The following is a 17106-nucleotide window of genomic DNA, read 5'->3' as shown; positions in this document are numbered from 1 at the left end:
CGTAGCTCCTCACAAGGCGTTTTCTCTCGCAATGAAAAGCTGATTCCGTGCGCCCGTAGGTTGCCTTTAACATACAGATCACAAACTTCCTCCTCGTGGTTGCCATTAGAGAAGGGGAAAAAACCACCAAGTAACTGTGGAAAAGAATATGGATGCATTTATTTGCTTTTGCCATTTTTATCCCAGAGTGTTTGTGCTGCCACATCCCAGCCATGCTAATCGTTGGTGTTTGGTGAAGATTAAGGGTCGCTGACTCCTGGTGTTCACATTCCCAAGCTGGCTCCTTACAATCTCCCTTAATATAAAGGAGCAAGTGGCGGCAGATTGATTACACACAGGCTCTTATTATTAAGCAGAACAGAAAAGAAAGGAATTTCAAAATATAATCCTCCGCTCCCAGGAGTATTTGTCTTGTTCTCCATGAAGTTAAAGGTCTGAAATAATGTGCCCATCAGGAGCTCAATGTTGCATGTCCATGCCAGTTGGTCCAAGGGCTTGTTATGATGGTAATGACCTGCTGAAACGTGAGCTTTGATGGCAACAATACAATTGCTACCAGCTCACCCGCTGGGAGAAATATTTTATTATTGTCAAATGCCCTCCGCAGAGATTTGTTTTGCCTGTTCCTGTTTAAATTAAATTCAGAGCAGAACTGCATTATTATTTCTCTAGAGTATATTTGAAATAAACAACTAGTCTCCAAATTTAGGATTCCTGGTTAGTTTAAATTTTCTTATTAGCAGAAAAATTACAATAGGTGACAACATAGCTGCAGGAATATTATTATGGCAGCCATATGAGAGATTTACACACTGAGAGCATGGCCTAAAAGCACAAAAACTCCCTTCTACTTTACAAATTCCAGCCAAATTAATAATTAACTGTGCCATAAATTCTGCAGCCCTCAAGAATGATGTCAGTGCTCTTCTGTGTCACACTAGAGGAATTTTGTCATAAGACTAAGTGGTGTTCTTTATGAAGAGTGCTACTTATATGTAGAAAGTGGCCCAGGAAAACAGCCCTTGCCACTCCATATTATAGAAACGCGGTGAACAAGTGACAGCAGGACTTCAGAGTCATTTACTGCTGCTTTCTCAAGGCAAAACTATCTCCTTACGCCTGTGAAACAGAGCAAATTTTGTTCCACATTAAATGGGCCAGATTATCTCTTCCACAAGCTAAAGAGACAACACTAAATCCCAGCTCATGTAATTTCCTTCAAAATTGTTCTGCTCGGGCTGGGTGTTCCCAGGAGCGCCACCAGCAGAATTATCCAGCAATTCAGCTGTACTTAAATTGGCAGATGTTGGAGATTTAAGACAGTCCTGGAGCCTTAGCACAAATCCTCCTCTTGTGTGCTGCCTGGTGGCCTCCCCTCCCTCTCCAGCCCATGCCACAGTGTCTGCCCACTGCCAGCAGCTGATCCAGGGACTGCCAAGCTGCCAGGCTGTGCCATCCCTGCCTTGCCCAGCCAGCACCCAGGGCCAGGAGGGCAGCAGGAGATGTGCTCTGGGTTTGCAGCTCTGCCTGCTTGCAAACAGGCTCTATCCCTGTGTTTGGCATTCCTGGGGCCTGGCTGTGTGCTTGTTGTTTGCCTTTTCCCTGTCTCCCAAGTGCTCATGCTGGTGAAAAGCTGCTCTGTCTAAAGGCTGGGTGGTTTTTGTGCCCTGCTTTGCTGACATAAGCATTTCCCAGAGAGGCACTTGAGCAGTGCAGGGCAGGCATCCGAGCAAGGGCAGGGTGACAGCTGAGACAGGGAATGGTGGGAGGGCAGGTTATCTGCCCCAGGACATCCATTGGAGGAGCTGCCACACACCTGCAGAGGGAGGAACGCTTGCAGGAGAAGGGAGGGCTGCTGGGCACACCTCCCCTGCAGCAATGCCCCCATCACCTGCCCTTCCAGCTCCTTGACAAGCTGCCAGCCACCCACACCAGCCCTGGGCTCACTGGCACAGAGCAGGGGCTGTTGGAGCCTGGTGTGGCTGAGGATAGATGTCTTTTGCAAAGTCTGCCCAGCTGGGAGCAAACTATGGAAGCTGCTGCAGCAGCCCCTCAAAAGGCCTTTTAGAGAGAGAGTTAGAGGGTAAACTGCAAGTGAAAGGGGTTAAAAGAAAAAATATTTTTAAATCACAAGTGCCTTATGAATCGCACTCCTAACACTCTCCAGTTCAATCTACCATGCTCTATCTAATTTCACAGCTTCATTGGAATGGCCACAAGGTGAGGGACTGGCAGTATGAAGAAGTCAATAAGGGCAGAATTCTCATACCAGGCTGTGAAGGAGTCACAGAAGTGCCAGTGTTACTTGCCAGAGGTTAACTTGGGGTCTACAGGGCTCCTGGGTAGCACTGAATGGAAAACCTCCTTATCATCCTCAGTGGCTTCCTTCTTCACTGCAACCCTGATTTAAATGAAAAAAGAAATACCTGGATCTGAATCCCAGGGAGCATCTCTCTATTCTGACACAGAAGCTTTTCAGTCTTCCCTGGGGTCTGCAAGCCTCCTACCCCTCACACTTTCCAAATGCACAGGTCTCTCTTCAACCACAGCTGACCCTTCACTGAATATTCTGTCCTTTCCTGTGTAACAGAAACACCTTAAGGAATGAGGTGTCTATAGCCCATCGAGGCTCAGCTGCACAGATTAGTCTCAGACATGGAACAACCTCCTCTAGCAGGGGCTGAATCCCAGGTCATGCCCGTGGTTTCCACCTCACTTAACTCCTGGCAGGTTGTTCCCACTCTGCTGTGATGAAACCTCAGCATAATCACACAGCCACTTTCTGTGATCACAAAAGTGATAAGTAAGAACACCCTCCCCCAGCCCAGCCTTTTCACTCCTTCTTCCCCTCCAGGCTCCTTGTTCTCCTCCTCTCTGCAGGACCATCTCTGTGTTGTCAATGCTGGCCCAAAAGATTTAATGTGGAGTGGAGGCAGGGAATGATATTTTCCTTCCAGAAAGGTGCTTTCCCCATCCTATGGCTCCCAGCTCTAGGCTCAGGGCTCCAGCCCACACTGTTATTACTGTCAGGAAGAAACAGCAGCATAAAGTTCATTTGGGCTGGCCCTGAGCATGCCATGGAATGGAAGTTATTCATGTCCCTAAGATCCACGTGAGTGGTCCTTAGTGGGCACCACAGATGCTCAAGTTCAGGCTTGAGCCCAGGCCTTATGAAGAATACTAAAGCATAGTCTCAGCAAATATATGTCTTTAGTTTTTGTCCTGTCTGGCTGTCCATACAGCCTCCATGAGGTTTCCTTGCAATCAGCTTTCTCTGAAAGGGCTCTTCCCCAAAACAAGTGACCCTCTCCCATCTCCCCACACCATGCTGTTGTGGTTTAAAGACACTTTGGGTTCTCCCTCATTCCCAGGTGAGAGGCTCAGGGTCAGCCTACCCCAGCAGTTGCTCCAGATGAGATTGAGATCAGCCATATTCTGGAACATCCAGGTTGATTCCTTTTCTCTGCTCAAGGTACCCTAAAAGCCACAGCCTGATCTTTGTATCAGAGGGACTGCTTCTGCTGAGTTTAGAAGTGCAGAGTGCAACACACAGAGCAGTGCCAGCGATCTGGTGTTTTCTAAGGTGCAGCAATGGGTAGAAGGAATACAAATACAAATACAAAAATACTTTCTCTCCTGCTCAGGTTTGTGTGAACTTGGACATCCATTTACTCTTTTCTGTCTGTAGGGTAGAGATATGGTCCCATGTCCCACTAAGACTGTGGGAAATAATGAGTCAGTCCATGTATATAAGCATAGACTGATATTGTCTGTGTATTCTGCTCCTTACAGATGGATACAAACAAACTGTGATGGAAGGAAATAAGTCATTCCTTGAGCCAAATTCCAGATGTTGTAAGGCAACAACGAGTGATGCAGACAGCTGCAGGGATGCACTAATTTGGCTTTGCATCTCAGATTGGATTGAAATGAACAAGTTCTTCAATATCTTTCCATGACTCTTTGTCCTCTCCCATTATTATACCTTATCCTCTGACTACAGCAACCACAAAAAAATTGTCTTTGATATATTTGAGATTGTGATACGTTGATGGATTTCGGGCAAATTGTTAAGATGGGCCTTGATAATGCTGTAAGATGTAAACCTGCCTATAGTTGCAATATATGAGGTTTTACATAGTTCCTACATTGATTCCCTTGCTCCTTTGTCACCTCGACAGAGACCCACTCACAAGGTGACCATGACAAAAGTCAACAATGGAGAGGGGGATCCCTCCCCCCTCCTTCCCCACACTCCTTTACATTGACCAAATGTCTTTCTAAATGACTTGCTGAGGCAGGCTATTCTTATATCTTACATATAAATGGACTCTGTCTTACAACAAGAAGATTCAGGGGGAAAAAAATTTCAGCTCCCAATGTGAAAAGATTAAGGTCAGTCACTTTACACTACAAAACCCTTTCACCAGGGCAGCATAACAAAAGGATCCATGAGCCTATCCAAAACATGGTTTATAACTCCAGGAAAAACAAGAGAGTCTACCACATCCTTTTGGGACTGTATGACTTCTTTATAGACTCACAACTGAAACAGCTGGGCAGAGGAAGGTGGTATTGAATAGGAAGCAAAGATGACTTGTCTCCCTGCTTCCATTAACTTACTGTTTTTTTATTTTTATGGGGAGAACACCCGCAATCTTGCTTAGCGCGAGAGATTCACAGAAAATAAATCACATTTTGGATCCCATTGGGTCACCCTGCAGCAAATGCAGGGCTACCTGGGATCCAAACCCCCACAATGGGTGGCTCTGAGCCTTTATGCCTCTTTGTTTCCTGCATCAGTGTCTGAAAGGAGGCAGCAGAAGCTATGTGGCTCAATACCTGTGCAGCACAACACGCTCCTTGGACTGCTGCAGTTTGGAAATGCCATTCATGAAGTCAAATGCTCTTAACAGATGTTTCAGCTTAAAGATAAATTAATTTTATTTGGCACCGTGGCCCAGCCAAATTGCACTTCTTTCAGTAGACTTCATTTTGGCAAAGCAACGAGTATCAGAAAGGACTTACCCAATGCATAAAAAAATCTATTTAAATTTATAGACCATGCCAACAGCAATGGGGATCTGGAGCAGAGTTTGGTTAATATAGATAAACTAATGGTGGCCAGAAGGGGTAGCATACAGCAGTCATCAAGCATGCCCATGGATTTGGAAGAATCTGAAGATGAGAAGGTCATGTCCATGTTAGAAGAGGGAAGAAAAATCTGCAGAAAGGAAAAGAGACCTATATGTGAAAGAAAATGCAGCTGTGGTAGGGGACAGAGAGAAATATGGAGAGAAGAGAGAAAGAATATATATTGGAAAGGAGTATGTATGAGGGAATAAATGCTCCAGTGTGCTTTTTTGTTATGTTCATAACAGCCTACCATTGTCACAGGGAATTGGAGTCAATGCAGATATATTCTAGTGCTATTATCAGTAATAGTAGTATTAAGTCAGTGCAGAATATTAATTGGACTAACAAGGCTAAGCAGGTAGGAGGCAGGTATTGGGATAAAGAGGCATCTTACCAAAAAATCAGAGCACTGCTCTTTGATTTTGTGATACAGAACAAAGGGTGGCCTGAGCTGGGCTCCCCTCTGGGACTGATGGATCTTTGTCACACCTGTGACAGCAGGAGGCTTCCAGGTGCTTTAACCTAATTTGCCCTCATCTGGCATCAGCTTCAGTGATGCCCCAGGGCAATAAAGTCTGGGGAACAGGAGGCCCCAGTCCCTCTGCATTTAAGGCAGAAAGAGAGAAACTTTTTTTTTCTCTAGGTTGACTCAGATGAAGTTTAGCCCTTGGGTAGAAGATGTGGGTGAAACAATATTTTCTCTGACCTGCCAGGCACCCTCAGAGGCGAATGCTAATGCTATTCAGGGGCTGCTTAAAATCCAGCAGGTTGCTGGTTTGTTTTTAACTGCAGTTAAAAGCCTGGGCAGATTACCACTGTTTGCACTGGGGGAGCAATGGAGCAATTCATCAGCACGTTCAGTGGAGGTACTTCTGACCTGAAAGGCTTAGAAGGAGGACTGAAAATCCATGGAAAAATGGTGAGTGGGCACAAACAACAGCAACTAGGTTACAAGTACCAAGTGCTTAATGAAATGCATGGGCTGTCCCATAAAATCCAGAGAGTAAAGCCCCATCCTGGTCAGTGGGCAAAGTGTTCTGTGTGTTTTGGCAGCTGCTGTTGAACTGTGTGAAGGCAAGATGTGTGTGCCCATGTTCCACCTTCCATACAGGCAGCTATTTTTGGAAGCTAATTAGCCCTGTTTAGGAGTGGTGTTAATGTATATTTGTGGGACACAGGATTAGAAACCAGAAGGCCTCAGCTCGTTGGAAATCAATTTTAATATCCCTATGGCTCTGGTAGGGTGTCAATATACCATATACATGTCTTAGAGAGGCTTCTCTTTTGCAATTAAATCCCCCTGATTTACTGCAGCATGGCACTTAGACTGAAAGAGCTGGAGAGGGGTTTTATGCTCAAGGAAAAGGGGACAATCAACAATAGTGTTCAGAAATTCCTAATCATAATGGCTTAATTCTCTTACTTTAAGACTTATTGTCAGATTGTAAGTACATATTTGTTGCTGAGAGATTGACATTTGGCAGGGACAGTATTTTTGCAAGCATTTTATACTTGCAGAGTTACTGCAGCTTCTTGGCTTCTCTTCTGAACTCCAGTACTGTGTACTGGGAAGAGTCATGGATACTGAGGTGGGCACTCAAACCTTTGAAGTAACAATACATAAAATATTTCTATATCTGCCTTTTGCATAAGGCTTCCTCCTGTGTGCCAAACATATGGAAAGAATAAAACTGCTATGCTTTATCCACTGGCTCACAATTTGTCTTGGATGGAATTATGGCTTCAGCCCCAGAAAGAGGAGGAAGAGAAACCCGTGTGCAGGCAGGGTGGCTTTGGCAGCAGCTGGCAGGAATTCTGCCACTCTTCACTCCCCTTTCTTCCAGCCTCCAGCTTTCTCTGGAGATGGATATTTGCTTCTTTTTTTTTTTTTTAATATTTATTCCAAACTGATTTGCCCTAGCTCCTGGCCAGAATACAGGATTTTCTTAAAAAGCACATGCCATTTTTACACTGGTTAAATAAGGAAAGATCTTGTGTAAAACATGTTCTACTTAGTGCACATTTAATATGTTTTTGTAAGTATTTTAAACTGTAGTCATTTTGCAACAGTCTTGGGAAACAAACCAAACCAGGTACAACTAATCTGCACAGATTAATTTTGCTCTCCAGCCCATGTCTGTGGGTTGGCAATCTTGCCATGCTTATTGATTATCAGACAAGACTACTAATCCCCTTAAGGTCATTAAGTGTACTTAATTAAAGAGCAGTTAGCAAGCTTCTCTTTACCAAGTTAATAGTGGCTGTTAAAAGTGATTTGTACATTACCAATATGGTAGCAATTTATCTAAAAGTCAATTTGTCATTTATATTTTCCCAAACAAATACATTCATTTGGTTTTGAAGGTGGCTAGAAATCCTGCTTCTGTTCTTGCAGTCTGTGTAAGGAACAAACTCTGATTTCTTAAACTCTGAGGCTTAGGCTGCAGCAATTTCTGCCTAATCTCCTCTGTATCTCTGTCTTGTTCTGCCCTGAATTGGCAGGGGAAGGAGAGGCTAAAAATCTTGGGAATATTCAGTTCTGGCAAGTTTGACCAAAGGTAAGCAAGATGGGAAAGCTCAGTCTTCTCTGACAGAAACCCTGAAGCTCTTTGTCTTTTTGACTGGTAATTGGCACAGGAGAAATTTCAGAGAAGCTTCTCATAAAAGGAGGGGCAGGCGCTGATCTCTGCTCTGTGGTGACGTGACAGGACCTGAGGGAATGGCCTGAAGCTGTGTCAGGGCAGGTTTAGGAAGGGTATTACAAAAATGTTCTTCACCCAGAGAGTTCCAATTGGGCACTGGAAGAGCTCCCCAGGGCAGTGGTCACAGCACCAGCCTGGCAGAGCTCAAGAAGCATTTGGACAGTGCTCTCAGGTACAGGGTGTGAATTTTGGGGTGTCCTGTGCAGGGCCAGGAGTTGGACTTGATGGTCTTTGTGGGTCTCTTCCAATTCAGGATATTCTGTGATGCTATGAATGTCAAGGAAGGAGGCTGAGGGATCAGTCAGGGTGAGTTAACAGATAAGAAAGGGGAATCAGACATTGATGATATGGGAAAGTAAGGGAATACAATGCTATAGGAATCTGAGTTTCATTGGTCTGTGAATATCAAACTCAATTTTTTCATTACTGTATGCAAACATAAATACATAAAAGTTTCAATATTATATATTACAAGGTTAAATGTATAATGAAAAGTGTAATGTTTTCTGGTTCTTAATGCAAATGCAATTTGTTTTGAGAGACATATATAGACCAAACCTTCAACATGGATCTTGCTTCACTACCAGAAATCTCTTGCTACAATTAAAGCAAGTATTCTTTACAAAAACATAACACACCTGTCATTTTCCCTCCCCTTAAATATGCATTTTAAGACTGAAAGTTAATGTATCTAGAAAATGAGATTCCTCATCTGAGCTCCTTTTAGGGTGCAGGGTAGGATGAGCATTGCTTTGGGGCTGGTGGTGTAGAGGTGTGTCATTTATAAGAGAATAATTGCTTCTGAGCACACCCATTCCTGCCTCAGGTACCTCTGAACAGTGCTGAGTGGGGCTCTTCTAGAGAACTGTCAGCCAGTTGCTTTCCCTGTTTGACTTGAACAGGCCACTTTGCAAGAATGGAAAGTTAGGCTCAAGGGACTGGAGGAAATCTCAGGGTAGAGAACTCGCCTGTAGAATATTTTAGACTTCAGAAACTTGCAAGGATAAAATGTCAGTCACAGAAGTATTGTTTTAACCATATTAAGGCTCATTTATTTGCCTACAATATTTTATTTTTCTGCTGTATCTGAGAAATATATGTATATAAGTCTTCTACAAAGACAGACCCCATGTTGTAACCTCTTTTCCCATTAAAAAATGGATTCTACACTTGCCAATGGGATAAAATTCTCATTTTGATCTCTAGATGCAAATATATCTATAAGCCAGGATAAAACATTATCTGTCCTGATCACACAGCCAGTGTCATTCTCTGATAACACCTGCATTTGAGAATTTCTTTATGATATATTATTTTTGCTTTACTAATCAAGCCTGTTTAGAAAGTTATCAGGCACCTTGACTTATGGTGAAGGTCTGTCTTTGGCAGAAGTACTGATTTACATCTTTTGCCTGCTCCAGTCTATCAGCAGGGCTTCCTGTGATGATGTTGGAAATCAGACCTTGTTTAAAAAACACACAGCCTTACCAAAACAACAAAACAAGTGAAACACACACACAACAACAACAACAACAAAAAACCCAAACAAATAACTAAACACCAAATGTACCAAAAGAATTTTGCTCTAAGTGAATCAGTTCTCCAGTTAAATTGAACGTTTGGCAGCACAAAAAGATAAGAAAAAAAGGGCTGGGAGGAAAATTAAAGAGTGGAGAAAGCTGTGGTGGAAGGGGGGAACTGTGATTTTATTATTAAGCTTTTTTATTATTATTTCATGCTGCTGCTGGTGCTGAGAAAATGAATATGGGTCTGTTCAGGCAAGGTGGAACAAATTGTGTGAAGCAGTGCAGTGCCCACCTTGGAAGAGAAGTTTATTTTCTGTGCTTAATACAAACTTAAGAACAAAACCTAGATTTTATATTTCTATTAATTTTTTAGGTCAATCACTTTAGAAAACTGTAATAATTATTATTTGTGTGTAATGAAGGAGAGAGAATGCTGTTTAGTTGTGAGACTGTCTTTTCTTGCTTGCATTTTTTTTTTTTTTGGCCAAACCAGCATCTCTCCTGAAAAATTGTTTGCTTCCCACTAGGGTGCCAAGGAGAGGTTTTTCACAGCAATGGGCAGGGACAGCAACAGACTTGAGGCTCAGCTGGAGCACCTGTGCAGTCATCTTAATTTTGAAAATGTATATACTGGTAAATGACAGAGCTCCCTCCCCCAAATACATTTAATCTGGAAATTTCCAAGCAGCTTATCTGCTAACAATCTTTTAATATTCTATTTATTTATTTAATATTGTTGCTTGGGCTGCTCATATAATCAGATAAAGGTCATTAAGCCAAATTTATGATTAAATAGGATAAAACTATTTATTCTCTTTACTCAGCCTATTAATGTTATAGCTTATGCTGACTGGATGTCGATATTTCAAATGAAGTTACTACATTTTTCAAATATCATAATTATATGAAAAAGCTATATTATCTCATTGTGAGGATTACTTTCCACTACCTTATCTGCCATAATGTCTGCACATATTGGCCTTCAGATTTCCTCGTGCTGCTAACTGCAGACATTCCTCTAAGTCTCCCATCTGGTATCTGCATTAACCTCCACATAGTTTCATTTTGTTATTTTATTCCTTAAGTCATTGTTAAGGATTTAAGGGACTGTTTGTCAGGCTTTTTCATGTTCACTTGCAAAACAAAGTATTGAGTGTTTTCTCTTTTAATTGCAGCCAAATTGTTTGTGATACGAGGCTGTCACAGTGCAGAGCAATTGCTTCATGATTCCAGAATGCATTAAGGGAAGAGTATTCTTTCAGAACTCTGTTCACTAAAATGTAATTGACTTCAGCACCTATCTCAAAACTATGGATCCTTGCAGGCTTCCTGGTTTGGGAAAAACAGGCCAGCCCAAGGCAGAGTTCACCTTGCCTCTCCTTCCCTTGTAAGAGCTCAGTGCTATTTGAGTGTTTTTGAGAGCAAAGCTCCTGTAATTCAGGCTGTTACCTTTTTTTTTGCCAACCTTTTTCCTCCTTTCAATTGCCTATGACCTTGTCTTGAGAGAGGTCTAATTAGAAACTTGTAATGCCACAGCTAATTTGATGGGTTTGTGTAAATGCAGACTGCAAAAGGAAAGCTGAGTTCCTCAGCCAGTCCCTACTGTCACAGCTAGCTGGCCAGCTAACTCCAGTTTCTAAGGTGCCTGGCAGAGATCTGAACCCATCCATGTGTGGTGGAGTCCTAGAAAACAAATGATGTGACCAGCCTAATGCAAATGACACTCTCCTAGGCTGGATGCCGAGGCTGAGCCTCATTATGACAGACCAGTGACCACATGGCAGCAGAAAATTTAAAAACGTGGCAGAAAAAAAGAAATTTTACCCATAAAATATTTTGTGGTAGTCTATTTGAAAGGTTCCCAAGTAGCTACAAAGCAGAAGCACAACCTAGATTTCAAAAAATAATAAATCACCCTTTTTATCCTGGAATTTTCTTGTAACTAAATTTCCAATTCTTTGTAAGAATTACTGTCTTAGTTTCAACTCCAGATTGTCTGCTGTCTTGACTCTCTTCCTACAGAAATTGGACAGTTTTCTCCTCAATGCTGACTTCTGCCTTACCCTTCATTCTCCAGGTTTTTGAGTTTCCTGTCCTCTCAACAGCTGGTCTCAATTTCATCATCCAAAACTTCATTTCTCTAGGCAATCAAGCAAATGAATTGTCTTCATCCCTGTTTAAAACAAATTCATTCTAAATTAGTCTGTGCCCCTTCAGTGTTAATTTTCCATGACTATTATAGTCATTGAGCTTTATGGCATGAACACAAGCAAATATTAAGTTTGAGGGCTTAAATGTTTTTCAGTGAATTTTAAATTGTGGGCTACATCTTCAGCTGATCTGAGTCAGTAGGAGTCTTCAAAGCCAAGTGCTGGGGTTATAGGATGTGGTAACAACAGCAGCATTGAGTCCTCGTGCCAGTTGAAGAGCTGACCTGTAACTAGTCAAAATAAGTTGCTTCAAATTATTAATATGAACAACTTGTTTAAAAAAATTGCTTAAATTACTCAGCTGTGGAACCAAGAATGTTAAATGTAGCTAAGTATCACTTCAGTGTAGCCTGAGGTTGGCATAAATGAGCTGGTTGCTATTTTGTTTATTCTGGGATAGTTGTTTGAAAATGATTTAATATTCATTTCAGTAGTAAACATTTAAATGTGAGGTGCACTGAAGAATTTTGTAGTTGATTTGGAAACCCTGGGAATCTTATGCATCCACAAAGTTTGAGAACACTTCTGAGATAGAGGTAGGATGTATCTCTGACATATGACTCTTCATCTGAGGAAGTCAAGATATGAATATTAGGGAGTCAGTCAGCACCTGAAGCCACGTCTTAGCTTTTCCTCTGAACTGTTCTCCAAAGGAACCTAATTTAAGCAGATCAAATTATTCCTCAGAAAAGCCTCACTATCTGCACTCAGTACAAAAGGCATAAAAACTTATTCATAATGTATTTAAAACTCTTACAACCTTATTCTACCTGCAATCGCTTAGCTGAAGCTTATTTCACAGTTCTTAACATTTTCCTCTGAACAATTAGGGTGCTGGTAAATACTGTCAGTCTTTTGCTTAATCTTTGAAGCAAAGTGGAAAAGGAATGTATGAAGTATTACTTCAGTCTTATGGGTATATTTTGGGAATGTAGTATTAGATGATGGAAATATTTAATTCCCTGTCAGTTTGATTTGGTGATGAGGAAGTTATCATTGTGTGGTGCTTCTATGAAGGTAAATTTGACTCAGGATATGTCAGGAGACAGTGTAAGTGTCCAAATAAAACAGTTCCACTGAACAGATGTCTTTGTCACAGAACTTGATCTTCTTGCTGGCTTTTGAGAGGGAAGTAAAATGCTGACGAAACGTGGACTGAATTACTTTTATAGAGATCAGTACTCCACATCCAGGCTAAAGTATGTTGGCAACCTGTCCATGGATATTTTATTTCTATTTTCATCTGCAATACAGTCAAATAAGCACTTAGTATTACTGTGGGGTAGGGGAGGAGTTTCTATAATAAAAAGCTTCAAAAGAAAGGCTTTCAGCATCTTTCAAGTTCCCTGTCACTTGCTATCCAGCTGCTACTGTGGACTAACACACCAAACAGGTTTCAGTGATGCTCAGAGTTTCATTTAAATTTGTAAAAAACATGTCTTATTTATCAGACCAGGAGTGTTTCACATGTGCTTTTTACAGCCAGCAGTATTTGGCTTCATGGCATTGTGGAAACAAACACCCTCGAGTCCCACCTCCTTGTGCTATTTCAGCTCTCCTTATGTGTGCTGGTGGTGCTTTAATTCAGGCTTCCCTGATGTATCATGGATCCACCCTCAGGAGCTTTGCATGGCAGAGAGAAGTATCCCAGCTCTTGGTTACAAGAGACTGACAGATTGGTCACGAATGCTGAAGACTAGCAGGCACTTTCTACACTCTGCCTTTACAGAAAATGCTCAAAATAAAAAGACTTGGAGTTGGGGTATGGAGCAGGGGGAAGGCAAGACACTGTATCTTGTCAGCTCCTTTTTTGTTCTATTTGCCTTCAAGCAGTTTTCATCTCATTTGAATAGGAAAGAGCACTGGCAAGTGGAGGAGACCAAGCCTGCTACTGGAAAATGATGTGTGTGACAATGCATGGGTTATGTGGAGCAAACATTTCATCCCAGTTCAGTTCTAGTTATCCTTTCTTTAAACACATGCTCAGGAAAGATTATTAATGAGTTTTATGGAAGCAAGCTCCACTTTTCACATTACAGGACAGGAATAAGTTTCAAATTGCAGATGTCTGTTTTCCTCCTCTTGTTAATTTCTGGACTTAGTTGCGGTTAATATTTTTCTGGAAGTAAAGCCTTGGAAAGCTTTTATTGTTCCACAAATTGAGTATGATCCTTGCATAGGGTAAGGCATCACAAAACTATCTTGGAGGCAAGGAAGAGAAGAACCATCTAAAGTATCCTAAGAGGGACACTGTCTCCTATAAATCAGCACACCATAGGTGGAAAGAATTCTATATCTTGACTCTGGTTTTTGCCATCTGTCATTTAACCAGGAGCTCTCTCAAACTAATTTGAGAAACAGTCAGAAGGAATTCATCTCACAGATAGACACATGATTTTACTTTGAAAATTTCAGTTCAACAGTTGAAATGGTAAAACAATACAGAGGAACGAATCTTAAGCTGGGTAACCTGAGCTGTCTTGTTTTGAGTCATGCTCAGAGGCTTGAATTGGCTCCAGGGCTTTCCATATCCCACTTCTGTTGTAAGACTGCTCAGTTCAACCATGTCTTCCTGGATCATGACTTCCAAATGAAAATTTCTTCAGAACTGTTCCCCTACAGATACTCATACCAAATTTATGCTCCCCAGCCCTTCTGAGTAAATTTTCTTGCAGATTTCTGTCAGGTTAGTCACATGAGGCTGAAAGATGGGAGATAGTTCTGTAATACTGAAAAAAAATTGTGACAGAACTGTTTGTCTCAAATTTTGTTGCTCTTGATACCTAGGCAAAACATGCCTTATACTGTATATAAGTTGAGAAGGATGGATCTGAACCATGAACTTTCTTTTAATATGCTAAACTATCACAGGATATCTCCTTCAGCCTCTGCAGCAGCTTAAGGACACATTTAATGATGAAGAAATGTGATTTCAAAGGGCACTTGCCATAACCACAAAGAGGGTGGCCTCAGTTTGTCCCATGGAGGGCAAACACCATTATAAGTGCAATCTAATGTTCAGCTCATGATGGTAGTGAGGTCCTAGGTTTGCTGGGTCTCAGAAATACTACAGCAGTTTCCAGTATTTTTACCAATATGACTAAATATTGATATTTTTGTCATTCCAAAATATGTTTGTCCTTTGCAAAACAAAAAAAAAAAAGAAAAGAAAAGAAAGAGAAATAACTAAATAGCTTCAGTTTATACCCTGATTTTAGCTAAAATCAAATTGAGAAATTGTGCATAGACATCATGTGGTACAAAAGTATTAAAAGCTGATGATAAATTTTGATGGTGAGCACTAGATTACTATGGAGATGGCTGGATAAATAAGTTAAAAATTAAATAATTCTAAAACTGAAAGTAGTTTCAACTGTTGAAAGAAGTAGATAGCAAGTGTCAAAAGGCTGGATGTACAGCAAAATGCTTAGAAAACAAACCATGAAGTGCATATCAGTGATTTACATAACTGAGTTAATTTTGAGCAAGTTTCAAAAAAGCTTAAGGAAAATGTTTCAGAGTTTGAGGGTTTTTTTGTAAACAATTGCTTCTTGAATAATTAGTAGAGAATAATGGAAAAATAATTGCATTCTTTTGGAAATTAATTTCAAAAAAAGCAGTGTGTATTCAAAGGGCTTTTGGAATCTATTTTACAGACTGTAAAGTAAATTGTACCTTTCAAATATGCAAATAAGATGTTTCATTAATAGTCATCTTGGCCCTGAAAACTGGACTGTAATATGAGCCCACTTTCTCATTTACACTGTTATCCTCATGTTATGCTGATATGCTGGTATCTGTAGTGTTACCTGGTAAAATTTGTATTAAAAATTAACATCAAGTGAGTGGATGATGACAGTAATTACTTTTCTCTGTCCCAAATATCCAAACACTAGGATGGCACAAATATAGATGTTTGCGTGATTTTTGTCAAGGTGTCCTTGAATGAGAGGATTTAAACCTCGACAGTGTTGCTTGGGCCCAGGCCAAGTCATGTGTCCTCATTGGTCTTGAGGCTTTTCCTGTGAATGCAGCTGTCACTCTCCTCTGCAGAGTATCCTAATGGAATGAGACTTCTCTGTCCAGTCCCTGTCTAAGCCTATAGATGTGTGGCTGAGGCTCCAGGAACCCCCAGCTATTTAGCACCCCTCACTTGAGCCTGAGAGTTTTTCATTGCTCCAAGACCAACTCTGCAAAAAAAAACCCCACCCCAAAACCCTCTTAATTATGAGACTTATGAAATTATGTATTAAGCAAATTACCTTGATTAAAAACATATACATATATCATATTTAAAATAAATGATGTGTAAGGGGATCATTGCCTGCTACATTTCAACCTTTTCTATATGCACAGGCTTCATTGTTGTGGCAATATTGATAAAGCTAAATTCTCCAGTCTTCAGCTGTATCAGTAGAAGCATATTGGTGCACATACAGTTTGTTTCCCTTCCCTTAGGAGAAATGGGATATTAGGATTTACGTTTCCTCAGAGATTTTACAATTGGACTATGGCTGTACCAAATGTGTTTTTTGCATACTCCTGATGAAAATTGCACTGGCATTTGAGTATATTCATTAGGATGGTCATGAAAATGCAATGGTAATGGTGCAAAGTAGTTCTGCCCCTCACAAAACAAATGGAACACATTTTCCTATGATTTTGTCTATTTAATGATATCCTATTTATCTTACACATTCTGTCCATTTTAATCTGTTTTCTGATGTAGCTGTTAAGATCCTGGTCATCATGGGCTGTGCCTTGTCAAGGAAATATGTGTAATTACAGGTGGACTGAGTACAGTCAAGAAGAATGTATCATGGCTGAGTTCTGCCTCCTTTTCCATCAATGGTATAACTAATTTAGATCTCTACTTTTGCTAGAAGTTTTTCAATTCTCTGTTTTCTAAAGTTTCTGTGGAGAAGGAGACCAGGAAGCATGATATTCTAGAAAGTCATGCCTCACTCTACATAAGTGGTCCAAAAAGTGCCATGAGCCCTGGCCTCAGAAAGAGACTTTAAAGATCAAACAAATACACAACTTGGGATATGTTTCCTCAAAGCAAACTGAGACCATCTAAAAGCTTGCCACACTTAGAATGGATGATCCTGTTCTTGCCAATGTCCTTGTACGCAATTTTGGCACTCACTTGGCTCCTTGGTGAGTGGATTCAATCTGCTAAATCCTCTGGGCGGAGTGGGACTGCCCATTTGGGCAGCAGTAAGCTCATAGATTTGTTCTGCATCCTCTACCAGCACCCTTTCCCTGTGATTATCCTGACATGCTTCCTATGCTGTGTCCTTGTCTCCCACTGGCATTTCTTATCAAACTTTCTAGATCTACATTTATTCAACTAGAATGCAGTTAAACCAACCTTTCCTCACAGAGCTGCTCCACTGGGAGTTTTGTGGACAAAAACAAAAGGTCTGTTTCATTTGCAGTCACTTTTCTTACTGTGGGAGGCTTCTCTGCTTCCCTGTGCTGTCACTTGGAAGGAATTTCTAGTCTTACCCTTTAGAGAATTTCACCAGC

The sequence above is a fragment of the Oenanthe melanoleuca genome, chromosome 3 (genome assembly GCF_029582105.1).
Source record: "Oenanthe melanoleuca isolate GR-GAL-2019-014 chromosome 3, OMel1.0, whole genome shotgun sequence".
Taxonomy (NCBI): Eukaryota; Metazoa; Chordata; class Aves; order Passeriformes; family Muscicapidae; genus Oenanthe; species Oenanthe melanoleuca.
The sequence above is the reverse complement of the archived record's forward strand: the minus strand, read 5'-3'. Positions refer to the sequence as shown.